Source organism: Emydura macquarii, unplaced genomic scaffold (assembly GCF_026122565.2).
Source record: "Emydura macquarii macquarii isolate MOO-44397 ecotype Brisbane River unplaced genomic scaffold, CSIRO-AGI_Emac_v2 contig_2205, whole genome shotgun sequence".
NCBI lineage: Eukaryota > Metazoa > Chordata > Testudines > Chelidae > Emydura > Emydura macquarii.
In genome coordinates this window covers 11,559,209-11,585,105 of record NW_027132342.1, presented here as the reverse complement: position 1 = coordinate 11,585,105, position 25,897 = coordinate 11,559,209, and the positions used below count along the sequence as shown (strand labels likewise).

Sequence of the window (25,897 nt, the reverse complement as noted above, 5' to 3'; positions counted from 1 at the left end):
TCTGTTGGGATGCAGTCACTAGTTTCCTGAAGGTCTTTGTTCTCATTCTCTCATTTCCTGTACATGGGCTGTAGTGTTGTAGGTGTTGAAGGAAATCCAAAAAAGCACAAATATTTAGTGTCCAAGTACTAATCTCCTTTCTAATAATGATCAAATGGTGCTTTCCCCACAATTCTGTAATGCCATTCCTGTCTCTTTTCCCATTCAGGGGTTCGAGATAAGACATTTTCTTATTTTCTTTCCCCTTAGGACTTCTATAGGACCCAGGTACCAGTAGTGGTGGATGTGTGAGTGGGGAGGGCAGGAGGCAGGTTAATAACTGCATGTGCATCCCTGCAGACTGTCCTTACATTGGGATGGTACTTTCTGGTATGTCCACAGGAGACACAGAAAGGTCTTATTCAAAAAAGCAATGGGCAAACCTGGAAGATATGCACCACTGCTCTTTATCATGATGGTGTTGGCCCAGCTAGTACAGTAGTGAAAGGGAAACATTAACTATATTGGGAATTAACTTAACTGAGTGAATGTTTTCAAGACATTGTTAATCTATGCATTTTGAAATGTCTCTGTATCCTGACTTTTGGCAATTTGCCTCATAAGATTTAATTGTACCTAAAATCTCCATGCACTGCTACAATTGTGACCAAAGTACATTGTCTACTGCCTTTTCCATTTCTTTATCTGCTGCTACAGTAAATATTTGCCATACATTTTTTTTATGTGATGCCAACATCTTGAACAGGAGGGAGGTTGGGAGCGGTGACGTAGTCTACTGGGAAGGAGAGTGACCATCAGTTGGATTGGAAAGGGAAGACTGGGGTGGCATGTTTGGCTGATGGTTATGGGATTTGTTATGTCAGGGAAATAAAATCTTTATAGCTGTAAGCATCTGATGTACATGCGGTTTTGAGCATCGCATGGGGTGGAGGGTGAGGGGAATGTGACCCAAGAACCTCTCAATGCCAACTGGCAAGAGGGTTACAAGAATATACTGATTCTGATATGTACATTCTGGTTCACCAAAGAACGTCATGTGAGGTATTAAATGACAGCTAGTGTCACATTGGTCATTGATAAATGTATGTACAAATATTAGGTAAGGAGTTTATGTATGTATACTGAAAATATGTTCTTAGATTCTGTAACATAGGAGAGGTGGAAAAACAGGTTTCCTGTCAGAAAAAATATGTTTATTCACCTGTCTGTCTGCATGTAAATTAAGCATTCTAAGCCAGTGTTTCTCAATTAAATTTGGCCACGGAACCCTTTTGAACTCGATAAATAATTGCGGAACCCCCCAAACTCTTAACAGTATTTTTACATGTGGGCCCAAAAAAAATGTCGAAATAAGCAAATTATATACAAACAACTAGGTCAGCGTTTCTCTATTAAATATAAATTAAATTTATATTTAATACCGTCCGCCGAAAAATCCGGGACATCTTCCCTTTTTCGGCAGTGCGGAGCACAGCTGCTCGCGGAACCCTAACAGTGTTCCCGCAGAACCCCAGAGTTCCACGGAACACCAATTGAGAAACACTGTTCTAAGCCAACACAACGTGTGCACATTTACATATGTCAGAGATATGAAATCAACAGGTAAGAGCACACAGGAAAAATAAGCAGCAGGGGATTATATTATCTCTGAGTATAGACAACGAACTTTGGGGCTATAAGGAGAAGGCAAAGAGGATATCCCCTTATGCGGCACCTAGGAAGTGCATCTTCATTCATGAAAATGGGATTATAACCAGCCTTATGTGAAATGCTACAGAGGACATTTAGGGTGATAAACTTCTTTAGACAGGAGGTTAACCTATTAGTTAAGTTTTGTCTCTAGAAAATATGGTATGCTTGTTTTGTATGTAACTTTTTGTTTCCATTATCCTTAGTCAATGTCTCTTGACTCTTTGGCAACACATTTATCCGTATTTTCACTATAAACATATCTAAATGCTGTGATATTAAGCAAGGTCTAAGCTTGAGTTGAATCATACAAGCTAGTGTGTCCACTGTTCCCTTGGGGACAGCAGACCTGGTATTTCTGTGAGTGTTCAATGGGAAAGGGGCTGGACACTACAGAGGAAAGCTTCCAAGGGACTTGAGAACTGGGGTGCATCTATTGTTAACCTGCAAGGCAAAGTAAGGGTTGGTATAGCCCAAAGGAGATTGTGTGGGTGGCTAACAGGTTGGTAGTGTCAGGGAGCTGACACCCAGATTAGCATAAACAAATCTGCTCAGGCTGCAGGCAGGAGGATAACAAAATGGTTATGGGATTTGGTACTTCAGAAAAATAAAACCTTTATAGCTTTAAGTCTTCAGTGCAGATGCCATTTAAAGCATGGCATACTGTTGGGAGAGAGAGAGGGGAGTTAAAAATCCAAGCATGTGGAGAGAAACTTCTAGCTCTGCCCAAGGTGGTGGCGGACAGCCAGCACCTGGAAAAGGTGTTTAAATCCCCTTAAATAGTTGAATTGTGATACAGCATATTACTTCCTGGTAGAGCTCCCTGCCATAGCACTTTCAGCCTGTCTGTACATATTGGGTTCTGATGTAATCGCTGAATCTTCATGGTTGTTCTGAACTTGGCTGCCCAGGAGAACGTCTGCCTGCTCAGACCCCATATTATATGTAAGTCTCTTTGATGTGGTGAATAGTTTTCCACAAAATACCCTTTCTGAACATGGTGTTGGCTGCATTCCTTGCAAAAATACATTCCAGGTGCTCATTGTAAGGACAGGTGTGAGGTTCTGTTCTTATCCTTTGTCTTGAGGTACTTCTGCTGGAGCTCCATTGCTTTAAATTGGCTCCCTCTTCTTTATTTTTTCTGACACTGTCTTGTAGATATTTGCTTTATGCTGGCTCAGCTCCAGCCAAAGACTGAACATGCAGCTCTCCAAAAGGGATTGCCAAGTCCAGACCTCTGCAGGCGTTCACATAGGGGTGGGTGGAGAAAGGGAGCGCATGGGCACTATGATGAGTGAATGGCTTGAGCTGTGTGAACTCACCACATTGTGGTATTGAAAAGAGGTTGAAAATGAAATGATATTGAAAATGCATGCCAGGTGCCAGTATTTAAATGGGGAATAACATTTTGTCAGGATGACCCCAAAGATGTGGAAGATACACAAACAGACTGATCAGGTGTGGCGCATTGCCATTGGAATAGCAGTGGGAGAACTGCCCACAATGGAAAAGAAGAATATGTTCACATAATCCTTAAAACAATCTCATTTCAAAATATATTTATTTGTGATCCAAAGAGGATTAATTACTGTGACCTAAAACGCCAAATAATTTGATTTACAATTTTTGTGTGTGGGGATGAAAGGCATTTTAGTGCAAACAAATTAAAAATAATCCAATCTAACATCTTCTGTGCATACAACTCCTGAGACTACTTAAGCAAACATGTTTGGCTTTACTGTTTTTCCTATCATCCCATTCCTGTTTGCCTATTTATTATAACTTGTATAATCCCGGAGTCTAAGATAGCTGGAGCAGGGACTAGCCTTGGTTTATTTGTCTGTATAGTTTCTAACATAATGTGGCTCTAGGAACTACTGAATATAAAAAATACTATTAAATTAAAATGTAAACTCTTCAGGGAAGATACTAACTTTTGGTTGTATATGACTGATATGGCAATTTCCTTCAATATTCTGAACAAACATTATTGAATTAAGTTTAAGTATTTTAGGAGTTCATTGTATAGAAAATGCAAATGTTTGTTGTTCTGGGATTACATGTAAATTCTGTAAAGGGGAGACAGGAGTAATGTAAACCCTAGGAAGTGTTATGAGCTTCAAAGGACTCTTTCAAAACAATGGGCCAGACAACATTGAACATTGCACTGTATGTAAGAGAGCACTATGACTGCTCTGAGCTCCAGTATGAAACTGGAGATAAGTCAGTTGAGTGTCTCTGGGTTAAGCTTAGAAGCAAGAACAATAAGCGTGATGTCCTGGTGGGTGTCTGTTACAGACCACCAGACCAGGAGGATGAGGTGGATGAGGCTTTCTTTGCTCAACTAGGGAAAGTTTCCAGTTCACAGGGCCTGATTCTCGTGGGAGACTTCAATCACCCTGACATCTGCTGGGAGAGCAATACAGCAGAGCACAAACAATCCAGGAAGTTTTTGGAGAGTGTTGCAGACAATTTCCTGGTGCAAGTGCTGGAGCAACCAACTAGGGGCCGAGCTTCTCTTGATCTGCTGCTCACAAACAGAGAAGAGTTGGTAGGGGAAGTAGAAGTGGGTGGCAACCTAGGCAGCAGTGACCATGAGATGGTCGAGTTCAGGATCCTGACGAAAGGAAGGAAGGAGAGCAGCAGGATACGGACCATGGACTTCAGAAAAGCGGACTTTGACTCCCTCAGGGAACTGATGAGCAGGATTCCCTGGGAGGCTAATATGAGGGGGAAAGGAACCCAAGAGAGCTGGCTGTTTTTTAAAGAGACCTTATTGAGGGCACAAGAGCAAACCATCCCGATGTGCGGAAAGAATAGCAAATATGGTAGGCGTCCAGCTTGGCTTAACAAAGATGTCCTTGGCGAACTTAAACGCAAAAAAGAAGCTTACAAGAAGTGGAAGCTTGGTCAGGTGACTAGGGAGGATTATATAAACACTGCTCGAACGTGCAGGAATGAAATCAGGAAGGCCAAAGCACAATTGGAGTTGCAGCTAGCAAGGGACGTGAAGGGGAACAAGAAGGGTTTCTACAGGCATGTTGCCAACAAGAGGAAGATTCGGGAAAGAGTGGGCCCCTTAAAGAATGAGGGGGCGACCTAGTGACGGAGGATGTGGAGAAAGCTGAGGTACTCAATGCCTTTTTTGCCTCTGTCTTCACAGACAAGATCAGCTCCCAGACTGCTGTACTGGGTGGCACAGAATGGGAAGGAGGCAAACATCCCACAGTGCTGAAGGAACGGGTCCAAGACTATTTAGAAGGATTGGACATACACAAGTCCATGGGGCCGGATGCAATGCACCCGAGGGTGCTGAGGGAGTTGGCTGAGGTGATTTCAGAGCCATTGGCTATTATCTTTGAAAGCTCGTGGCAACAGGGGGAGGTCCCTGAGGACTGGAAAAAAGCAAATATAGTGCCCATCTTCAAAAAAGGGAGGAAAGAGGATCCAGGGAACTACAGACCGGTCAGCCTCACCTCAATCCCTGGAAAAATCATGGAGCAGGTCCTTAAGGAATCCATTTTAAGGCACTTGGAGGAGAGGAAGGTGATCAGGAACAGTCAACACGGATTCACCAAGGGAAAGTCATGCCTGACCAACCTGATTGCTTTCCATGATGAGGTGACTGGCTCTGTGGATGTAGGGAAGGCGGTGGATGTGATATACCTTGACTTTAGCAAAGCTTTTGATACTGTCTCTCACAGTATTCTTATCAGCAAGTTAAAGAAGTATGGGTTGGATGAATGGACTATAAAATGGATAGAGAACTGGCTAGAGCATAGGGCTCAACGTGTAGTGATCAATGGCTCCATGTCTAGCTGGCAACCGGTCACAAGCGGAGTGCCCCAGGGGTCTGTCCTGGGGCCGGTTTTGTTCAACATCTTTATTAATGATCTGGAGGATGGGGTAGATTGCACCCTCAGCAAGTTTGCGGACGACACTAAGCTGGGGGGAGTGGTAGATACCCTGGAGGGTAGGGATAGGATACAGAGTGACCTAAACAAACTGGAGGATTGGGCCAAAAGAAATCTAATGAGGTTCAACAAGGACAAGTGCAGAGTCCTCCACTTAGGAAGGAAGAATCCCATGCACAGCTATAGACTGGGGACCAACGAGCTGGGCAGCAGCTCTGCAGAAAAGGACCTGGGGGTAACGGTGGATAAAAAGCTGGATATGAGTCAGCAGTGTGCCCTGGTTGTCAAGAAGGCTAATGGCATATTGGGCTGCATTAGGAGGGGCATTGCCAGCAGGTCACGGGAAGTGATTATTCCCCTCTATTCGGCATTGGTGAGGCCGCATTTAGAATACTGTGTCCAGTTTTGGGCCCCCCACTACAAAAAAGATGTGGACAATTTGGAGAGAGTGCAGCGGAGGGCAACCAAAATGATTAGGGGCTGGAGCACAGGACTTATGAGGAGAGGCTGAGGGAACTGGGCTTGTTTAGTCTGCAAAAGAGAAGAGTGAGGGGGGATTTGATAGCAGCTTTTAACTACCTGAAAGGGGGTTCCAGGGAGGATGGGGCTAGGCTGTTCTCGGTGGTGGCAGATGACAGAACAAGGAGCAACGGTCTCAAGTTGCAGGGCGGGAGGTCTAGGTTGGACATTAGGAAAAAGTTTTTTACTAGGAGGGTGGTGAAGCATTGGAATGGGTTACCTAGGGAGGTGGTGGAATCTCCATCCTTACAGGTTTTTAAGCTGAGGCTTGACAAAGCCCTGGTTGGGATGATATAGCTGAGGTTAGTCCTGCTTTGAGCAGGGGGTTGGACTAGATGACCTCCTGAGGTCCCTTCCAACTCTAATATTCTATGAACTCATAGTTGAGTGGTTTTCCTAGGAAATAGTTGGGAGAAGGGGAATGCAAGTTACCCACCTCTGAAACCATCCTTCTGAAGCTGTGCCCTTAAGAGAAACCACTGTTTGCTGACTACATGTTACATGAGGACCAAATCGGAGGCCCAAACTGCATAAAGGAGTGACTCAGATTCATGGGTGTGCTTGTTCTGAGTTTACAGCTAATAACTTGTGACCACAGGAAAAACCATTAGTGCCATTTGAAGAACTGTTAACCAGCCAGAGCCATTGTTAGAGTTGGGAGTGGGTGGGAATCTCTGGTAAGCTTATTTGTATGGATATAGGTTCTTTTAAATATGTTCTCTGTAATGCTTTCACCTTAAGAATAGATGTACTTGCTTGGAAAGAGCCATGTGGTAACTTAACTAGCTAATCATACTGTATGGCCTCTGAAGAGAAGCGAAGCAAGCCTGCTGTGCTCAGGCAATGTGAGTGTGCTAGGGAATTCATAGTGTAGGCAAGGAACTGTGCAGTCTGGAAATTCTCCAGTCAGGAGGGGAAGAGATGCATGTGTCTGCTGAAGAAGGGTGACAGCTGGGGCATCAGGAGCTGAGAGCTGACCATAGAGGGGGATATAGGTGCAGTTGCCCTGAACTTTGATGTTTGTACAGTTCCTAACACCATGGGACTGGAGCCCGTAAGGATTACTACAATACAAATAGTACACACTAATGTTACTATCATGGGCAGCGGGTATAAGAGGCTTGGGGAGGCTAAGCCTCCCCAAACAGACACTGCCTCCAAGGCCCTGCCCACGCTGCACACCAGACCACACTCCTACTCTGACCCCTCCCTCAAGGCCCCCCGCACACTGCTCGCGCCTTTTCTCCTCCTTCCCTGAGCTCCCTCCATGCCCTCTTCTTTGGCCCCTTCCCGCTCACACCTCTTTGCCCCCTCCCTGCTTGTCGATCACGTCTCTTCGCCCTCTCCCCCAAGAGGCATGAGCAGAGTGCAGGCAGCTCTGGGGGGAGAGGGCAAAGAGCCGTGAGTGGCAGGGCCTTGTGGGGGACGGGGTACTCTCCCTCCCTCCCTCCATCCCCGCCTTCCCAATGGCAGAGTCATGTGCTGCCCAGGGCTACTATCTGAAACATTAGCCTAGATTCAGGATTTTTAATAAGGTTAATATAGGGTAAAATTGTATCTTTATTTTAAAAAATATATTGAAGTCAATCAGGCTCCACAAGGATGTACAGTATGCCAGGGGAGAATTTAGCCCTTGGAATATAAACTGGGACTGAAATACTGATGCTGAGGGAAAGAAAAAAGCAGTGATATCATTTTTCCTCTACCAGAAAAGTCATTTTGGCCAAGATTTTCAAAGGTGGCTATGATTTTCAGTGTCTGTTTTTGAGACCTGAACATGAGACACCATGAAGAGACCTGATTTCAAGAGGGTGAGTGCTCAGCACTTTCTAAAAATCAGACCTATTCTAGGTATCTGAGGTTGGAGTCCCAAAAACAGAGACACCCAAAAATCACTAGTCACTTCTGAAAATCTTGTCGATCAATAAATATTACTGCAGATTGACTGGTTAAGAGTATCCACTTGTAATATGATAAAGATATAGTTAGATAAAAATATAGAGGTACCCATTTCTAAGTTACTATTGCTGTAAATTGCATACATTTTTATGTAGCTTCTGTGTGGTTACAATACAGGAGGGGCATGTGACACTGTTACTGAAATACTTACTTGAACAGAAGCTTGAAAAAATTATAGACTAATGTGCAGCTGTAATTCTCAATCATGTTATAGCACTAAATATAGGTTTTGATCCTGCAACACTTAAGCATTTCAGTAGCAGTAGGACTACTCAAGTGGATAAGATTCCTAGAAACACAATAAAAATGACATCAATATTATCCATGTTGGACTAATTAGAAAGGCCAATGCACAAAATGTGATTAAATTAGCTAGAGACAAAGGGTAAGGAGAAAATATTCTACAAATACATTAGAAGCAAGAGGAAGAACAAGGACAGGGTAGACCTGTTACTCACTGAGGAGGGAAAAACCGTAACAGGAAATGGCAGAAATACTCAATTACTTTTCTGTTTGTTTTCACCAAAAAGGTTAGTAACAATTGGATATCTAACATAGTGAATGCTAGTGTAAATGAGATAGGACATAAGGATAAAATAGGGAAAGAACAAGTTAAAAATTACTTACACAAGTTAGCTGTCTTCAGGGTTCCAGACCTTGATAAAATACATACTAGAATACTCAGGGAACTGATTGAGGAGATATCTGAACCATTAGCGATTATCTTCAAAAAGTCAGGGAAGATAGGAGAGATTCCAGAGGCCTAGAAAAGGGCAAACATAGTACCAAATCTATAAAACCAGTTTATAAGACCAGTCAGCTTAATTTCAGTACCCAGAGAGATAATGAAACAAATAACTAAACAATCAATTTGCAAACGCCTAGGAGCTAATAAGGTAAAAGTAACAGACAGCATGGATTTGTCAAGAACAACTTCTGTCAAACCAACCTGATAGCTTTCTTTGACAGGGTAACAAGCCTTGTGGATTGGGGGAAGCAGTAGATGTGGAAATCTTGACTTTAGTAAGGCTTTTGTCTGTCTTGCATGACTTTCTCATAACAAACTAGGGAAATACAACCTAGATCAGCGGTTCTCAACCTTTTTTTCCCGAGTACCACTCCGGTCAGGTACAGTCAGGTCAAGTACCACTTCACCTGACTGTACCTGGCCAGAGTACTACTCTGAAAATAAGCGCAGTAAGCACTTTCAATCAATGCCCTCCGCCGAAACCCTACAGCCATTTGCCCGTTTTCAGCAGCAGCAAGGGGGCATGATTCAGCGGGGGGAGGGAAGAACGGCAGCGGCGGCTTTTCTCAGCAGGCGGGGGAGAGCAGGGGTGTCAGGTTTTCTCGGCGGCTGGGGGGGGAATCGGCGGTGGGGGGGGGGAACGGCGGCGGGCGGGTTTCTCGGCCCTGGGGGGGGAATCAGCAGCAGCATTTGTCGGCGGCTGCGGGGGGGGAATCGGCGGCAGGGTTTCTCGGCGGCGGGGGGGGGGGAATTCGGCGGCGGAATCGGCGGCGCGGTTTGCCTCGCGTACCACTGAGCCGGCTTCCGCGTACCACCGGTTGAGAACCCCTGACCTAGATGAAGCTACTATAAGCTGGGTGCATAACTAGTTGGAAAACTGTTCCCAAAGAGTAGTTATCAGTGGTTCACAGTCAAGTTGGAAGGGCATATGGAGTGGGGTCAAAATTCAAAATGATCTGGACAAACTGGAGAAATGTTCTGAAGTAAATAGGGTGAAATTCAGTAAGGACAAATGCAAAGTGCTCCATTTAGGATGGAACAATTAATTGCACACATACAAAATGGGAAATGACTCCATAGGAAAGACTATTGTAGAAAGGGATCTGAGGGTCAAATGGATCACCAGTTGAAATATGAGTCAACAGTGTAACACTGTTGCAAAAAAAGCAAACATTCTGGGATGTATTAGCAGGAGTGTTGTAAGCAAGACAGGAGAAGCAATTCTTCCACTCTGCTCTGTGCTGATTAGGCCTCATCTGGAATATTGTGTCCAGTTCTGGGTGCAACATTTCAGAAAAGATGTGGACAAATTAGAGAGAATCCAGAGAAGAGCAACAAAAATGATTAAAGCATGACCCTATGAGAGAAGATTGAAAAAATTGGGTTTGTTTAGTCTAGAGTAGTGAAGACTGAGGGGGAACATGACAGTTTTTAAGTACATAAAAGATTGTTAGAAGGAGGAGGGAGAAAAATTGTTTTCCTTAACCTCTGAAGATAGGACAAAAAGCAATGGGCTTAAATTGCAGCAAGGGCAGTTTAGATTGGACATTAGGAAAAACATCCTAACTGTCATGGTAGTTAAGCACTAGCAAAAATTGCCTAGAGAGGTTGTGGAATCTCCATCATTGGATATTTTTAAGATCAGGTTAGACAAACACCTGTCAGGGATGGTCTAGATCAGCGGTTCTCAACCTTTTTTTCCCGAGTACTACTCGGGGAAAAAAAGGGGGGGGGACTTTTGGCGGCGGCGGGGTTTTGCGGCGGCGGCAGGTTACATGGGGGGAACAATGCCCTCCGCCGAAACCCTTCCGCCGTTTGCCCCTTTTTGGCGGCAGGGTTTTGAGGCGGTGGGTGGGCACTTCCGGCAGCGGATTCGGCGGTGTGGTATGGCTCGCGTACCACCCAGCCTTCTTCGAAGTACCACCGGTTGAGAACCGCTGGTCTAGATAACTAGATGGACTAGATTATCTCATAAGGTCCCTTCCAGTCCTACGATTCTATGACTTACACCAGAGCTCAACGCTTTAGTTTAGGAAAGAGCCTCATTACCTTTCAGTGTGGGAGAGTAGACTACAGCAAATGCAAGTGCTTTCCCTGTGGTTCTGGTAGCTTAACTTTAGCATTAACACTGGGGAGCACTGACATTTGCATTGCATGAAACAGAATACAATTATTGTGAAACCATCAGTGTTCTATGTTAGAAAGGCTTCAAAATTCCTCCCCTTAATTTATTGCAGAAATATGAGGCTGAATTCCCAACTCCAGTTTAGCTTCTTTGGGCTACTCCAGAGTAGCTGGGTAGTGATTGCATCTAGCCATCTGATACTACTCTTGCAGATTAGAACTCTGAGCTGGCACAGATCTCCCAGTGTGTAATAAGCAGGAGAGGGTGTGGCTGACATGCTGGTTTGCTGCATTCCATAAATTCTTAGCTGGAACATGGTTCCCTGAGAACCATTACCAGCTGCTGTAAGGTAGAGCAACCCCATTACTTGCATGCCCAAGGCAGAGAATCGAGGAGCTATAACCAGCTCTTAGGAGATCTCAGCATAGGAGAGAATCTGGCCTATCTAGTGTGTTTGAACTGAGTAATCAGAAGGTGTGAGTGGGGATTAAGCCTTAACAGGAGGGCTGGGGAATCTTCTCCTGGGGATTTGTTTGGGAAATACTAGGGCAGCAGTTCTTAAACTGTGAGTTAGGACCCCAAAGTGGGTCAGGACCCCATTTTAATGGCATTGTCAAAGCTGTGGCCTGGGCCTGAAGACTGAAGCCCTTGGGCTTCAACCTGAGTGGCAAGGCTCAGGTTACAGCCCTCTCCCATCCCAACCAGGGCAGAAGCCATCAGGCTTCAGATTTGGCCCTCCTGCCCGGGATCGTGAAGTAATTTTTGTTGTCTAAAGGATGCAGTGAAGTTTGAGAACCACTGTACTAGGGATTAGATCCAACTAAAGCACTAGATCAAAATATACTCTGGATAAACTTGGATCTCTATCCAAAGTTTGAAGCTGGGCTCTGTCAATAATGATATAAACCAAAAATCTCAGATTTGAGCCAGATTCTGATATAATTTTTGTAGTTGAGGCCCACGTCTGGAAAATGCATGCCATTATTTGGTGCAATGTTGTGCATTCCTAAGGCAAAAACTTACTCCTCAGAAATATCTTTGAGACAGATAACTTTTATCTGTAGTAGTGCTGGTTTAACAGTAACCAGAGACAGGGAATTGCTTCCAACTCCCTCTTCAGTCTAAAAACTGACAAAGATTTGCTTTCTCTTGGTAGGGGGCAGAGGGGAAATAAAGAGGATAATAAATCCAGCCATGCCATTGCAAGGCACATTCTATTTAAATTGAAAGGTCACTGCCTACATGGTTTCATCAGCCATCACACCAGGCCAGTTGAAAGTATTAGGCTTCAATAGGTGGCCTCTTACTGAGGGCAATATATGTCAGGTGTACTTTCCATTGCTGTAAAAAATAAGAAGTCCAGTACAAAAAACATGCTGAGATATCATAAATGGTAAAAAGGAAAAGATCTTGATTTTGATACATTTTTAGTAAAACAGATGAGCGATCTTTTCTCTAATATTTACTCTACACGTTTTATTCTTCCAGAAGCATAGTTGTTTAAAATAGCTTTACCTGTGAACTCCATTCACTGTGATGAAGGCTCCCAGAGTGCTTAACAAAAAGTCCATTTCTAAGATGCTCTTTCAATAAAAAGTCTGCTAGGTCACTCAATAGGATTTTAAACATTTCCTTATTCTCTTTCCTAAACTTGTATGTTTGGATATTGTAGCCTGGTAGACTCTATCTAAAGAATTCCTTGAAAGTATTGTAATTGAAAATTCCTCTTTTATGTTGTAGGAATGTATCCTGAACTATACTGTGCGGAACACAATAATTATGGCGCAGTAAACAGTGCATCCTAGTGGTTAGAGTAGTCATGATTCCTGAGTTCTGTTACATCAGCCGGGAAACAGACTCCCTGTTCATCTGGGGTTAGACTTTTGTTAGTGGTTCTCTTGTTTATGCCTCTGCTTTGCTGTGCTTGGACAATTTATTTAACCTCTTAGTGTGTTAGCATAACCATCTAGAAAACAGCATTTTTTCTGGCCATTTCCTACTAACCCAAAAATAACTATCAAGTGGATTATCTCCAGAGGATAAATTGAATTTTCACTGTTGCTATCCTCTCATTAGTGCCTGTAGAGTATTAAGAGTTGGCTCCCTGATCCTTGCGTGTTGGGGGGGGGGAAAAACAAACAGTACTATGTAATGAAATGACATATCAGTGTATCCTCCTCCCAACTGATAACTTATAACTAGAAAACAGTCACAGGGTTAAGGGAACAGAAAGAGAGATTTATTACTAAATCTAACACTTAAAATATTGGCTTAGAAAGATCGATTAAAAAATAAGACTGGGGTCTACTTAAATTATTACCAATAGATAAACACTTATTTTTTAAAATACAAGAACCTAAGAATGGCCATACTAGGTCAGACCAATGGTCCCTCTAGCCCAGTATCCTGTCTTCCCACAGTGGCCAATGCCAGGTTCTTAAGAGGTAATGAATAGAATAGGTAATCATTAAGTGATCCATCCCATTGGCCATTTCCAGCCTCTGGCAAACAGCAAAAAATGCTTATTAGTGTGCATCCAAACCTCTTCTATAAACAAGTATAGTGACTAGACTTCTAATTCTTCTGATGACCCTTGAAAGTTCTTCCAAGTGTCTAGTAAGATGCTTTGATCCTAGCAATCAGCTTTGTGAAAGGAGTTGTGTAAACTTAAGACTACAGCCTCCCTTCTCAGGCTTCTCAGACTGTCTTACTTCTTTCTGTACAGTTTTACCAATATCCATGTGAGTTATAAACAACACTTAACTGAAATGAGAACCAGAATGTGCCTGGCCCTTTTGTCGGCAGCCTTATCCTCTGCATCACCTTTGGAGTGAACAAGCAGAATTTGTTCTTCCTGTACCAACAGATTTCCTTCCCCCCCCCCCCCCCGGCTGCATCTGGAAGGTTTTGGGATCCATTGAGTTTATTAATATTTTCTGTATTTATAGAAAACCAGTGCTTTATAAATAGTTAATTTGATCTTTTCTGTATATGATTTGTAGAACCATAGAGCTAAAATCTTCCTTGGGTGAGACCATAGCGATGGGCATAAGAGCCTAGCTTGATAGAAATATTATTTCCACACTTTGATGTGCAGATGGCTAAAGTGTTTGTGTGGGATTTTTAGCTGTTCCTTTCCCTCTCCTCAAATGGAGTTGTTGTTCTAAGCTCATAGTTATTGTTAGAAAATCAAATCCCATCTGTTTCCAACTGAACAAGGAAAGAGGGAATAAACAGAAAACCCCACTAGATAAACAACACTTGTTGCCACCTGTGAGCAAAGAAACTCCAGGCAAATGAAGTCTGGTTAATCTGTCAGTCACCCTCCTACTCAATTAGGAAAAACTAAATCTACTTTTAGAGAGAAGGTGGGGGAGGTAATACTTTTATTGAATCAATTTCCATTGGTGAAAGAGACAAGCTTTCAAGGTACACAGAGCTCTTAAGGTCTGTGCAGCTCAAAAGCTTGTATCTCACTAACAGAAGTTGGTCCAGTAAAAGATGTTACATCACCCACTTTGTCTCTAATATCCTGGGACCAGCACAGCTACAACAATACTGCAAACATCTGTCTACTTTTGACATTTGTATGTGCTCAGCTTTTGACTGGAATGTGACATCCAACTCAGGGAAACATTTTTAGTGGACAACTGGACAGATACCAATTTTATTATGAAATTGGATGCTACATTTGTCTGTGTGATTTGCCTTCTGCTGTAGTTCCTAGCCGCAAGTCATTGAAGACTCCTGTGAAGCAGTAGCAGCAACCAACCAAAAATCTCTGAGGCGCCTTGTATAGTGGTTTTGATATCAACAAGACAAATGTATTTTAATTCAGAGCACTGCTAGGTTGGCTCGCGGATCAATAAAAATAACACAAGTACAATCAGCTTGTATCTGGCCAAACTTCTAAAAGAGCTGAGCAACCAACATCTCCCATTGAGGTCCGTGGAAGCTGCTGGGTGTGCAATGTTTTTGAATCTCTGAACAGTACTGTACAATTTCTGGGCTTGTTTATGAAGAACTACCTGACTAGACTCCCTGCACTGCAGGAGAAATGGACAACAGTTGCCTGGATGGTTGGTTTCTTCTAGCAAGTCTTCTGTCTTTATAGGCTTTTTCATTAGTAATAAAATGCAGTTGCCATTAGTGACTCATATTCCAGAGAGATCTAGGGTTCTGCACTCAAGTCAAATGCTCTCCTGAGCCTAGCTTCATTTAAAGTCTGCCTCTTCCTCTGTTGAGGCTAATCCTGCTTTCCCTAAATTGGGAAAATTAGTACATATGGACTTTTTAGCACCTGTACTGCATTTTGTGTTTTGTCTGTCCTCCCAGAACATGTGTATGCCGACTGTCTTTTAATAGCTGGTTTATCAGAATGGCAGAGGTGAGTGTAATCTTGTTGCCTTCTAGTGCACAAGATACTGTTCTTCCATCTCTAGTGTGTGCTTGTCATAGAATGACTGGCCCCTTTTAAAGTCAGATAAGCCCAGTGACTAACTAGCTGCCTCCCAGCTGAGGCTGTGTCAGGTGATTGCCTGAAGAGTACCTGGTCCTTATAAAGTCCAGCGAGAACTCAGCTGAGTTCCAGGTGGATGTGTGCATACACATATCCAGCTATTAGGTGACTTCCAGGCAAATGATTGCGGGGAGTTGGGAAATGCAGAGAAAAGAAAGGCTTCTGTTGGGAGTACCTTGACTTAGACCCAGAAAAGCTGAAAAAGGTGAGGGAAAAGCTTTCAGGAACTGTAAGCCATGCTGGGCAGAGGACGTACTTTATTTTGCCTGTGTTTTTGGTTTAACCAATTAATTATGCCATGAGGCAAGATATTGAAACAGACTGGTGTAGCATTATCCTCCTGGACTAGTGAGTAGATGACTGGTTTCTGATCTCATATTGCTGTCTAGTGACTACTCTAGACACAGGATAGCTAGACCCCCTGCAAAAAAAAAATTAATAATTGAAGGGAAAACCCTTCAGGCAATATTGTAGATTCCAGAAACACTTCCTTACATGTAGTCCTGTCCTTAATGCCACCAAGCACATGTACCAAGCCACTGCCTGACTATACCAATTACAGGCTCAAATTTGAAAAATATATAAGCAAGACTCGTCTGTATGATAATGTGCCATAAAGCATACGTTAAAAGGATACTGTCCAGCTGTGTAAGTTTCAAATGTATTATTTAAAATTTATCATGGTGTGAAATATGGTCCGTATTCCATCTTAGGGAAAAATCTTTTAATCATGTATTTTAATATTGCAACTGGAGAGTAGCTTAGGATTTGTCTGCATACAAAAGTTGTGCTACTTTATGCCAGTATAGATACAGTGGTACAATCATACTAGTGTGGATGCAGTTATATCAGGCCTGGTCTACACCTAAAACTTAGCTATGTCTACTTAGAGAGTGTGAAAAATTCACACTCCTAAGCTTCTGGAGAGGGTAGACTTACTACAGCAATGGAAAAGCCCTTTGGTTGCTGTAGCAAGTGTCCACTACAGTGTTGTAGAAGCATAGCTGCAGCTGTGCTGCTGTAACTATTGTAGTGTAGACATACTCATAAATTTGCTTTATAGCAGTATAGGTATTTCTGTAAGAGAAGGGGAATGAACTATATCAGTATAAAGCACTTTCGTATGCTGGCACTGTCCATACCGGGACATCAGCTGAACCCTACAGAAATCAACAGAGCCAATATGCAAATTTGATTCTGCCTCCATAGCCCTGTTTTCACCGGTGAAAACAGCACCAAGACCCACCCAGCACTGATGCATCCACCTCCGGCACCACCAGCATCTGTACCAATCAAGACGACACCGAGAAAAGCTGGATGCAAAACAATGGTATCACCTACTGTTCCAACTGACATAATCACGCCAGCACCGATGGTACCAAAGCAACAACAACAGCGATGTGAGGCGGAAGACAGCACCGTACCTTCCACATCACACTCACCGCTATGCGGTACTGATATGTCATCAGATCATACGGCATCAGAACATCCATTATCTCCCATTACTACTCCATTTTCAAGTGATGACAAAGACAATCTACAGGAGGGTGCCTTTTCACCGTACCACTCTACCATCTTAGATGAGAGTCAATGTCTACCATGAAGTCAAAATCCCAACTGGACAAAAAGATGATAGAGTGGTGCAAACAAACATGGATGTACCCCCAAATGTCATTCCCTATGCAATGGCCTCCATGAGATCCATGGCTGCTTACAGAGCCCAATTTAGCCATCCCATAACACCACCTTGGGATGAATTAAGATAGTCTCCACCATCACCTGGACTGGAATCATCGAAAGTCCAAGAAGATCCATTAGACAAGACAGATGAAGGGGCGGAGCAAGTTACCATTGCACCCCATAATGCCTTGTCATCTCCCAATGAAGATACAATGCCACCGCCTCTTACCACGGCTGATGACTTCAGACAATTCCAGGAATTTTTCAAAAGGGTGGCACTAAGCTAAGAAATACCCCTGGAGGAATTAGCAGAAAACCAACACAAACTCCTCCAGGTATTACATACATCATCCAACACAAAGATTGTGATGCCAATAAATGCCAGACACCAGCCACTGCTCCATCAACCTGTAAAAGGTGGACAGAAAATACTATGTCCCTGCTAAGGGCATGGAATTTTTATTTACTTACACTCCTCCAAACTCATTGGGGTAGACATGGTGAACCAAAGGAGCAAACAGGCACAATTCAAGTCCACACCACAAGACACAGACTGCAAGAGATTTGATTTGTTTGGCCGCAAAGTTTACACGTCTGCAACCTTGCAGTTTAGAGTGGCCAATTACAATGCTCTTCTGGCAAAATACGATCATGACAATTACACCAAACTGACTGAATTTGCTAGCAACTTATGAGAAGATAGACATGAACAATTTAAGTGTCTGGTAACAGAGAGTCATCTAGTCACTTGAATGTCTCTACAGGCATCTCTTGATGTTGCTGACACAGCAGCCAAACAATGGCAACAGCTGTGGTCATATGTTGGACATCCTGGCTGCAGTCGTCAGACATCCTGAGGTAGCTACAAGTAAAGGTAGAAGACCTACCATTTGACAGGGAGAAACTATTTTTCAAAAAAACTAGATACTCCATTCCATGAAGAACTCAAGTGCAACTCTGAGAACCCTCAGAATTTACACACCTGCCCCCAGACATAAGAGGTACTAGCCTTACCAACGCAGGGAACCCTCATTCACTCGCCAACAAAGAACCATTCGAGTCATACAGACAAAAGCAGAAACCTCAAAGAAGGAGACCGACTCAGACCCAAGCATCATCCTCTCAACCATCACAGGTGAAACAGTCCTTTTGAAGCTTTGGTCAAAGGTCAATTTCACCATTTTAGCACCAACAACCACTACTATGCGAATATTTGGACCCTGATTATGCCCATTTTACAACATCTGGGCATCAATTATCACAGACAGATGGGCCCTAGAGATCATCCAAATGGACTACTCCATCCCTTTCATGTCCATACCACCCACCTAATCTCCCTCCCTGTCCCTTTTCAGGGACCCTTCTCATGAACATCTCCTACGACAAGACGTATGTCACCTCCTGTAACTAGGGACAATGGAACAGGTCCCACCACAATACAAGGGGAAAAGATTTTACTCTTACTATTCTTTAACACAGAAAAAAAGCTGAGGTTGGAGGCCAATCCTGGACCTCAGGAAGCTCAACACATTTGTTCATGTCCAAAAGTTCGTGATGGTCTCTCTAGCCACAATAATCCCAACTCTGGAACAGGAGGAATGGTTCTCAGCCTTCGACTCCAAGATTTGTATTTTCATATCACAATACACCAAGCACCATTGACGATTCTTTCATTTTGCAGTGGGATCAGAACACTATCAATATAGATTACTTCTCTTCAGCCACTGTACTGCACCATCGGTCTTCTCCAAGATCCTTGCTGTTGTGGTGGCCCACCTATGCAGACGGGATAATCATATTTCCATGCCTCTTGAAAAGTCTCACACAATCAGAGGCATCACACAGCACACAGAGGAACATCCACCTTTTTCAAAACCTAGGATTACAAATAAAAGAGCAGAAATCAACCACAATACCCATACAACAACTGGAATTCATAGGGGCATACCTTGACTCCAGAAGCCACAGCATCATTACCAACACACAGATTCCATATGCTAACAAATATCATCTCTGTAATTACAACCAGTCCATACATCGTAGCAGATACCTGCCTTCAACTGTTGGGGTATATTGCAGCCATTACATTCGTAGTACAACATACAAAGTTACACATGCGCTGCCTTCAGGGATGGCTGCGTTCAGTCTACATACTGAACAAGCACAGCCTACTGCCTCCCAAAATCAAAGACTCACTACACTGGTGGATGAAACCAGAAAACCTTTTCAATGGGATACCATTCCAATGAGAACAACCATCAGTGATAATCACAACAGATGCCTCACTAATTGGATGGGGCGCCCATATGCAACATCATACTATCCAGGGGCAATGGTCTCCTATGGAAGCTTGTCTACACATAAGTCCACTTGAGTTACAAGCAGTGCACAACACATGCTTACTCTTTCTTCCGCAGATAGCAAACAGGTCAGTGCAAGTGATCACCAACAACATCACTTACATGTTCTACATAAACTGGCAGGGTGATGCCCAATCCTACTTCCTAGGTATGGAAGCCATAAGATTGTGGAATTAGTGCATAGGCCACAACATAAACATCTCATCCTCATACCTCTCTGGTTGCATGAACACAATGGCAGACATGCTGAGCAGAAAATTCTTTCAAGGACACGAATGGGAACTGAACAACACAATGCTACACGGTATATTCCGACAATGGGAAGTTCCAAGAATAGGGAGTTGCAACAACAGCAAACCAAAAATGCCCTCACTTTTGCTTGAGAGCTGGGATAAGACCCCAATCCCTAGGGGATGCCTTCCTCCTAAAATGGAGAGTGGCACTACTATATGCGTTCCCACAAATCCCATTACTGTCAAGAGTAGTACACAAAATTCCTCATGACGGAGCTTCTGTCATACTGATTTGCCCCTGCGTGGCCCAGACAACAGTGGTACCCTTACCTGATGAGAATGTCAATTCGAACTCTGCAACAGCTTCCTGTGCGAAGGGACCTCTTGTCTCAAGACAATGGCAGGTCTCTCCATCCTAACCTGGACAGTTTCACCTGACAGCTTAGTTCCTACTTGGTTCTATCAACAGGAACTGAACTATTCACAACAGGTCAAACACATATTTCTTAACAGCAGAAAACTATCTATGTGTAAAACCTACATGCAAAAATGGAAGAGGTTCTATACATGGTGGCAATCAAAACGCACTAATGCACTTTCTGCACCCCTCCCGCTAGTGCTAGACTACTTATTCCATTAGCCTACGAGTTCCATTAGACTACACCTTGCAGCCATCAACACATTTCACTAAAAAATTGAAAGGTTATCAATATGGGAAGTACCCCCATCTCCAAATGTTTCCTACTTGGGCTACAAAACATATAACCAGAAGTTCATGACCCCACACCAACTTGGTATTTAAACCTAGTGCAAAAAACGCGGAGGTTTCCCATTTGAAACTATAGCTACATGTTCACTCCTGCACCTGTCAATGAAAATAGCATTCTTAGTTGCAATCAACTCCTCTAGAAAGATAGGCAAACTAGAAGCCCTCATGGCGCATCCTCCTTGCACCATCTTCTTTAGGGACAAAATCACGCCCAGATCTCATCCTAAATTTCTACCTAAAGTAACATTGTCCTTTCATATAAACCAAGTTATACACTTACCTATGTTATATCCCAAACCGCATCAGAATAAACAAGAAGCTAGCTGGCACACACTAGATGTCAGAAGAGCATTGGCGTTCAACCTAGATAGAACCAAAACATTCTGCAAATCATCAAGACTATTTGTATCAACTGAACGATCCAAGGGATCCACAGAATCTAACTAGAGACTCTCCAAATGGATCTCTAACTGCATCCACCTTTGCGGATTACAACCCACTCTAGTAGGGTAATGATGACCTCTGTTGCCCTTCTGAACAATGTACCTCTTACAGACATTTGCAGAGCTTCAACATAGGTGTCTGAGCACACATTCAGAAAACATTATCCAATTACATGACGCTCGGACAGCAAGACACTGTTACACTCTACAGTGTTAACATCAGTCACCCGAAACACTCTGAAGTCTCCCCCATTCACATGGGACACTGCTCGACAGTCATCTAAAGTGACGCATCTATAGGACAGCACTCAAAGAAGAAGAGATGGTTGCTCACCCGGTGCAGTAACTGAAGTTCTTCAAGATGTGTGTCCTTGTGGGTGCTCCATTACCCCACCCCTCCATTTGTCTATTTCGACGTTTGAAGCTAGAACTCTATGGTAGAGAAGGAACTGAGGGGGTTGGGCTGCATGTGCAGCAGTTGAGGTGCCAACGGCATCGTGAGACACTCGCTGTGCATGCATGGCCCAGACAGGCACTACTGCAAAAATCTCTGATCGATGGTACCAGGACACACCGACACCTAAAATGGAGCACCTACGGGGACACACATCTCGAAGAACTTCGGTTACTGCACCAGATGAGTAAGCCTCTCTTCATGCCAACATAACTTGTGTTGACCAAAGTTTGTAGTGTAGATATGGCCTAAGTCACCTGTGATCGTAATGTTCCTACATACAGTTTAAGCAAAGAGACTGAACTAAACAAAAGAGCCTGACTAGTTAAAACATTAATTTTGTTTTACAAAATAATTGATCTGTCTCATAACTTCCACGTTCTTTATAAAAAAACAAAAGTACAGTGGCAGTGTGGTTCCCCCAAGAGATTGTATTTTTGCTTTTAATGTGCTAGGGAAGGAGCTGTTGGAAAGCAATAATATAAGGGGAAGTGAATTACTGAGCGTGGGAGGAAGGGATGGACGCATAAGAAGTAAATTCACAATCCTCATTCACCAGTGAGGAAGACCTCATGCAAAGAGGAGATGAGGAGAATAAATAGAAGAATCAATAATCTTTAAAAATTGAACTAGTAATTTTGCAAATGAGTGTTTATTTTTTTCTTCATTTTGCAGAGTGAAAGCATTTGAGATATATACAGAGTATGCCCTTAGTCAGATCATGTGTAATGGATGGTTCTCACATTTAAGACTAAATTTCTGCACAATAGTCAATATTTCGTCTATGGACCAAAACTAACGTTTGTTTTCCAAACAATTAAGCACCTTATTCTATTGATAGTTCTACACTCAGAATTGAAAGCAAATAAAATACTCTGTAGATTCATTTATAGCTGAGCAAATCAAACAAATTAAATACTTTCTCTGAAAAAAAATATTTTCCCACTCTCAGTGAAGGGATTAGTAAATAATTCAGAAGTTAAAAAGTAGTGTAGTATAATATTTCTTAGAGTTTTACCTGAATTTTCTCAGTAATTATAATAAACATACATTGCCCTTACATTGATATAAGACCTATCATCCTGAAGGATCCCAAAGTGCTTTACAAACTTTATGAACTTAATCATAACACACATTAAACAAAAATTAAAAGAATGTTAATTTGGCCAAGTCAAGCACTTAGAAGTTAGGAAATACCAAAACTAAGGATTCGTGGGCAACCTTAACAGAATTCCTATGTCATACTAGGCAAATCACTTAAACCAGACTTTTTAGAGGGTCACTAATTGTGTGTTCCTTATTTTTGAGGACTTGAGCCACGGGTCTGATTTGCAAAAGTGCTGAGCACTCACATCTGCAACTGCAGTCAATGGCAGCTGTGACTTGAATGTATAAAGTGCTATATAATGCTAAGTACTTTAAAAAATCAGGTCCTAGATGTCTCAATTGAGCACTTAAAAGTAGTGGATACCTTGACCTAAATGTCTCTGTGCCTCAGTTACCCATCTGTAAAATGGGGATAATAGCACTGTCTTAACTCACAGGGTACTATGAAAATAAATTGATTAATATTTATGAAGCACTCTTAATACTATATAGATGTGCATTATGGAAAAGCCTGTGAGGTAATGAATAATTCTGTCTTCAGAGCAGGGTTTGAATAGTGTGCAGTAAAGAAGGCCTGGGGAGACACACTGAACAATGAGGAGAAAAGAAAATATTGAATAGCTAGTCATTAATTGAGCACGATCTTTTCTGTGTACTGAATGAGATGTGTCCTATAGGGAAAAATAGTATGTGATCATGTAATTAAAGTCTGTATAATGCATGCACACAAGGGAAGGGGGTCTGAATTAGTTTCACAGGCACTATTCCACTGAGCGGCAGGGAGGAAATCCCAGGCTGCATATTTCCTGGGGCAGCCTCTAGAATGTATGTTGCAGTCTGCATATATAGTGGTGGTGTGTTGTAAATAATGTACAAGTTATGCATAAGTTTCTGCATGTTTGTTGTGAGCAGTGGAATTACAATGCTACCTGAAGGTCTAGAAAAAACTTCATTCACCCATAAAGGTTTTTGTATTTCTATAAAAATGAATGCAGTCATGCATCGCCTACAATACATCTGCAGTTATGTAATAGTATTCAGAAAAGAACATTGTCAGACTAACGCTCACTGTTTAAAGCATCTCGCACCTGAAAAGCACTGGCAGTGTCAGTGGTAACCATGCTACTTTCAGGCTGTTCAAATTCAGCAGCCAATCTAGTCTGGCAAGTGTCTCATTCAGCCAGCCAACTCTCTCATCTTGCTTTTAAAATATATATGCAATACTGGCATGCAGCAATTATTGTAAGAATAGTGTCCTTGTTTAGGTCTAGCTTTTCCATGAGGCACTTCCACCTGCCTTTCAGTTTTCAAAAGGCACACTCCATTCCTTCTGCAAGTGTACAGGTGATAGTTAGACCTTTCCTTACCTTTGTCCAGCTTACCAGTATATGGTTTAATGAGCCAGGGAAACAAAAGATAGGCAGAGTCATGCAGAATCATGATCAGCACAGAAACCTTGTTAATGTCAATTGGATGGTCCAGGGGAAGAAAGATCTTCCTGTCAGATTATTAACAAATCCTAAATTTCTAAAGATCCTGATATCATGGACTCTTCCAGATCAGCAAGAGGTGATGTCAGTAAAGCATTCATGGTGATCCACCAAGGCCTGTATAACCATTTGGCAGCTAGGTGGTGGAGTGGGGAGCGGCACGGAAAGGGGACATGTGTGCTGTCCATCACCCCAGCACACTTAGAGAAGCCCAGCTCTGTGAATCCATCTATTTTCTGCACATGGTCTAGTCTGACATGTCTGTGTAACAGGACACGCTTTCTTGCCTTGCATACTTCAGTTACAGCTGGCCCCCACTGTTGATTTTCCAAAGCCAAATTGATTTTCCACTAACCGATAGCAATCTGAGGATGCAAACTTCCACACTGCAAGCACCATTCATTTCTTCACTGTAAGGGCAGCAGTCATCCTGGTGTTTCTGTGCTGCAAGACAGTGGTGAACTTGGCATCTGAAAGATCTGGAGCCACTGATGATTGTCCCAGGTTTGTCCCAGAATTGCTGCTCCACTGCATGTAGTTGCTCCATTACCTCTGTAGTCATTGTCACATCTAGGGCCATATTATCCATTAAGCACAATAGGCACAGTGCCTAAGGCCTACGAAACTTTCAGGGCCTACGAAAAAAAATGTATATATAATTTTTTATTTTTATTTTAAAAACTATTTATTAATAGCTTAAAATAAAATTAGTTATTTCGGTCGGGGGGCCTATGAAGGCAAGTGTGCCTAGGGCCTACGAAGGTCTTAAAACGGCTCTAGTCACATCATCCTCTATTGTCTGTCTGAGTGCAGAGTCATTGCAAGTACAAGAGGTTCATATGCTGTCCTTACAATAAACAATAGAACTGTGTCTTCCTCTGTGTCATATCCATGTTTGCAGCAGTGAGCTAGCAAATTGCATATGAGAATGGTTGATTATGGGATAGAACAGAGGGTTTGATCCCAAATCCCCACAATTCCCTGAGAGGTGTGCAGGTCCCACAATACGCTGCAACAATCTTTATTCTTAGTCAATGCTAAGGAGGAAATAATAATGTAGGCACTATGAGATTTATGGGGTCCTTAGCTGTTCAGTTACTTGCTTTTAAGTACTTGGGTTTTGTAAATAAGGTGATAGGTAACAACATTGTTCACAGATCTAAAGGGAATGATCTGGGCCAATACTTTGTATTAATATATTGCTTTTTCATCTCTAGATCTCAAAGCACTTGACAACGATGGAGGCACATGATTAGCCCATCTTATAGTTGGTCTACCCTGGCTAAGTACAGAGATTTGAAGTAATTTTAATGTGTCTAAGATAGGGTCTATTTCATCAGATTTCAGAGTTCTGTTCCCAGCTATGTCACAAGCGTCTTGTGTAATCTTTGGCAAGTCACTTAGGCTCTCTGTTCCTCAGGCTATGTCTACACTGCAGCACTAATTCAAATTAGCTTAATTCAAATTACAGAAAGTGATTTATAGAAAGTGCTTCAGACTGTCCACACTACAGTGTTTGTGCTGGTTTCTTGCGTCCACACTGGCCAGCCTTAATTCGAATTAGAAAGCAGTGCAATGTGGGAAGCTATCCCACAGTGCAACTAACCATAGAGGCTGTTGTGATGAGTGTCATCATCCCAGGATGCAGCACTGCTTCCCCCACCCTCTTCCCCCACCCTCAAACAAACAGGAAAAGGATTTTCATGCTGGTTTTTTTACTCCCCCGATCGCCATTGCTTCAGGCACATGGAGCCAGCTGAACTATGCTCTCATTTTGACCGTGACAAATACATCGCAGTTTATCGTGGATTACTTTAGAACTATATGCTGTTTGCCTTTTATGCTCCCCCCACCACCCCCTGTATATTGCTTGCCTTTGATTTTGATT

The 25,897-nt window shown here is 42.7% G+C and overlaps 1 long non-coding RNA gene across 1 annotated transcript in view; it reads left to right on the top strand.

Annotated features, from left to right (window-relative positions):
• LOC137160659 (uncharacterized) overlaps window positions 1–25,540 on the top strand; it is a 45,565-nt gene extending 20,025 nt beyond the window's left edge. The window contains exon 3 of the long non-coding RNA XR_010921956.1: window positions 25,227–25,540. This is a non-coding gene — a long non-coding RNA (uncharacterized lncRNA). The remainder of the gene's footprint in view (window positions 1–25,226) is intronic.
• The last annotated feature ends 357 nt before the right edge of the window (window positions 25,541–25,897 follow it).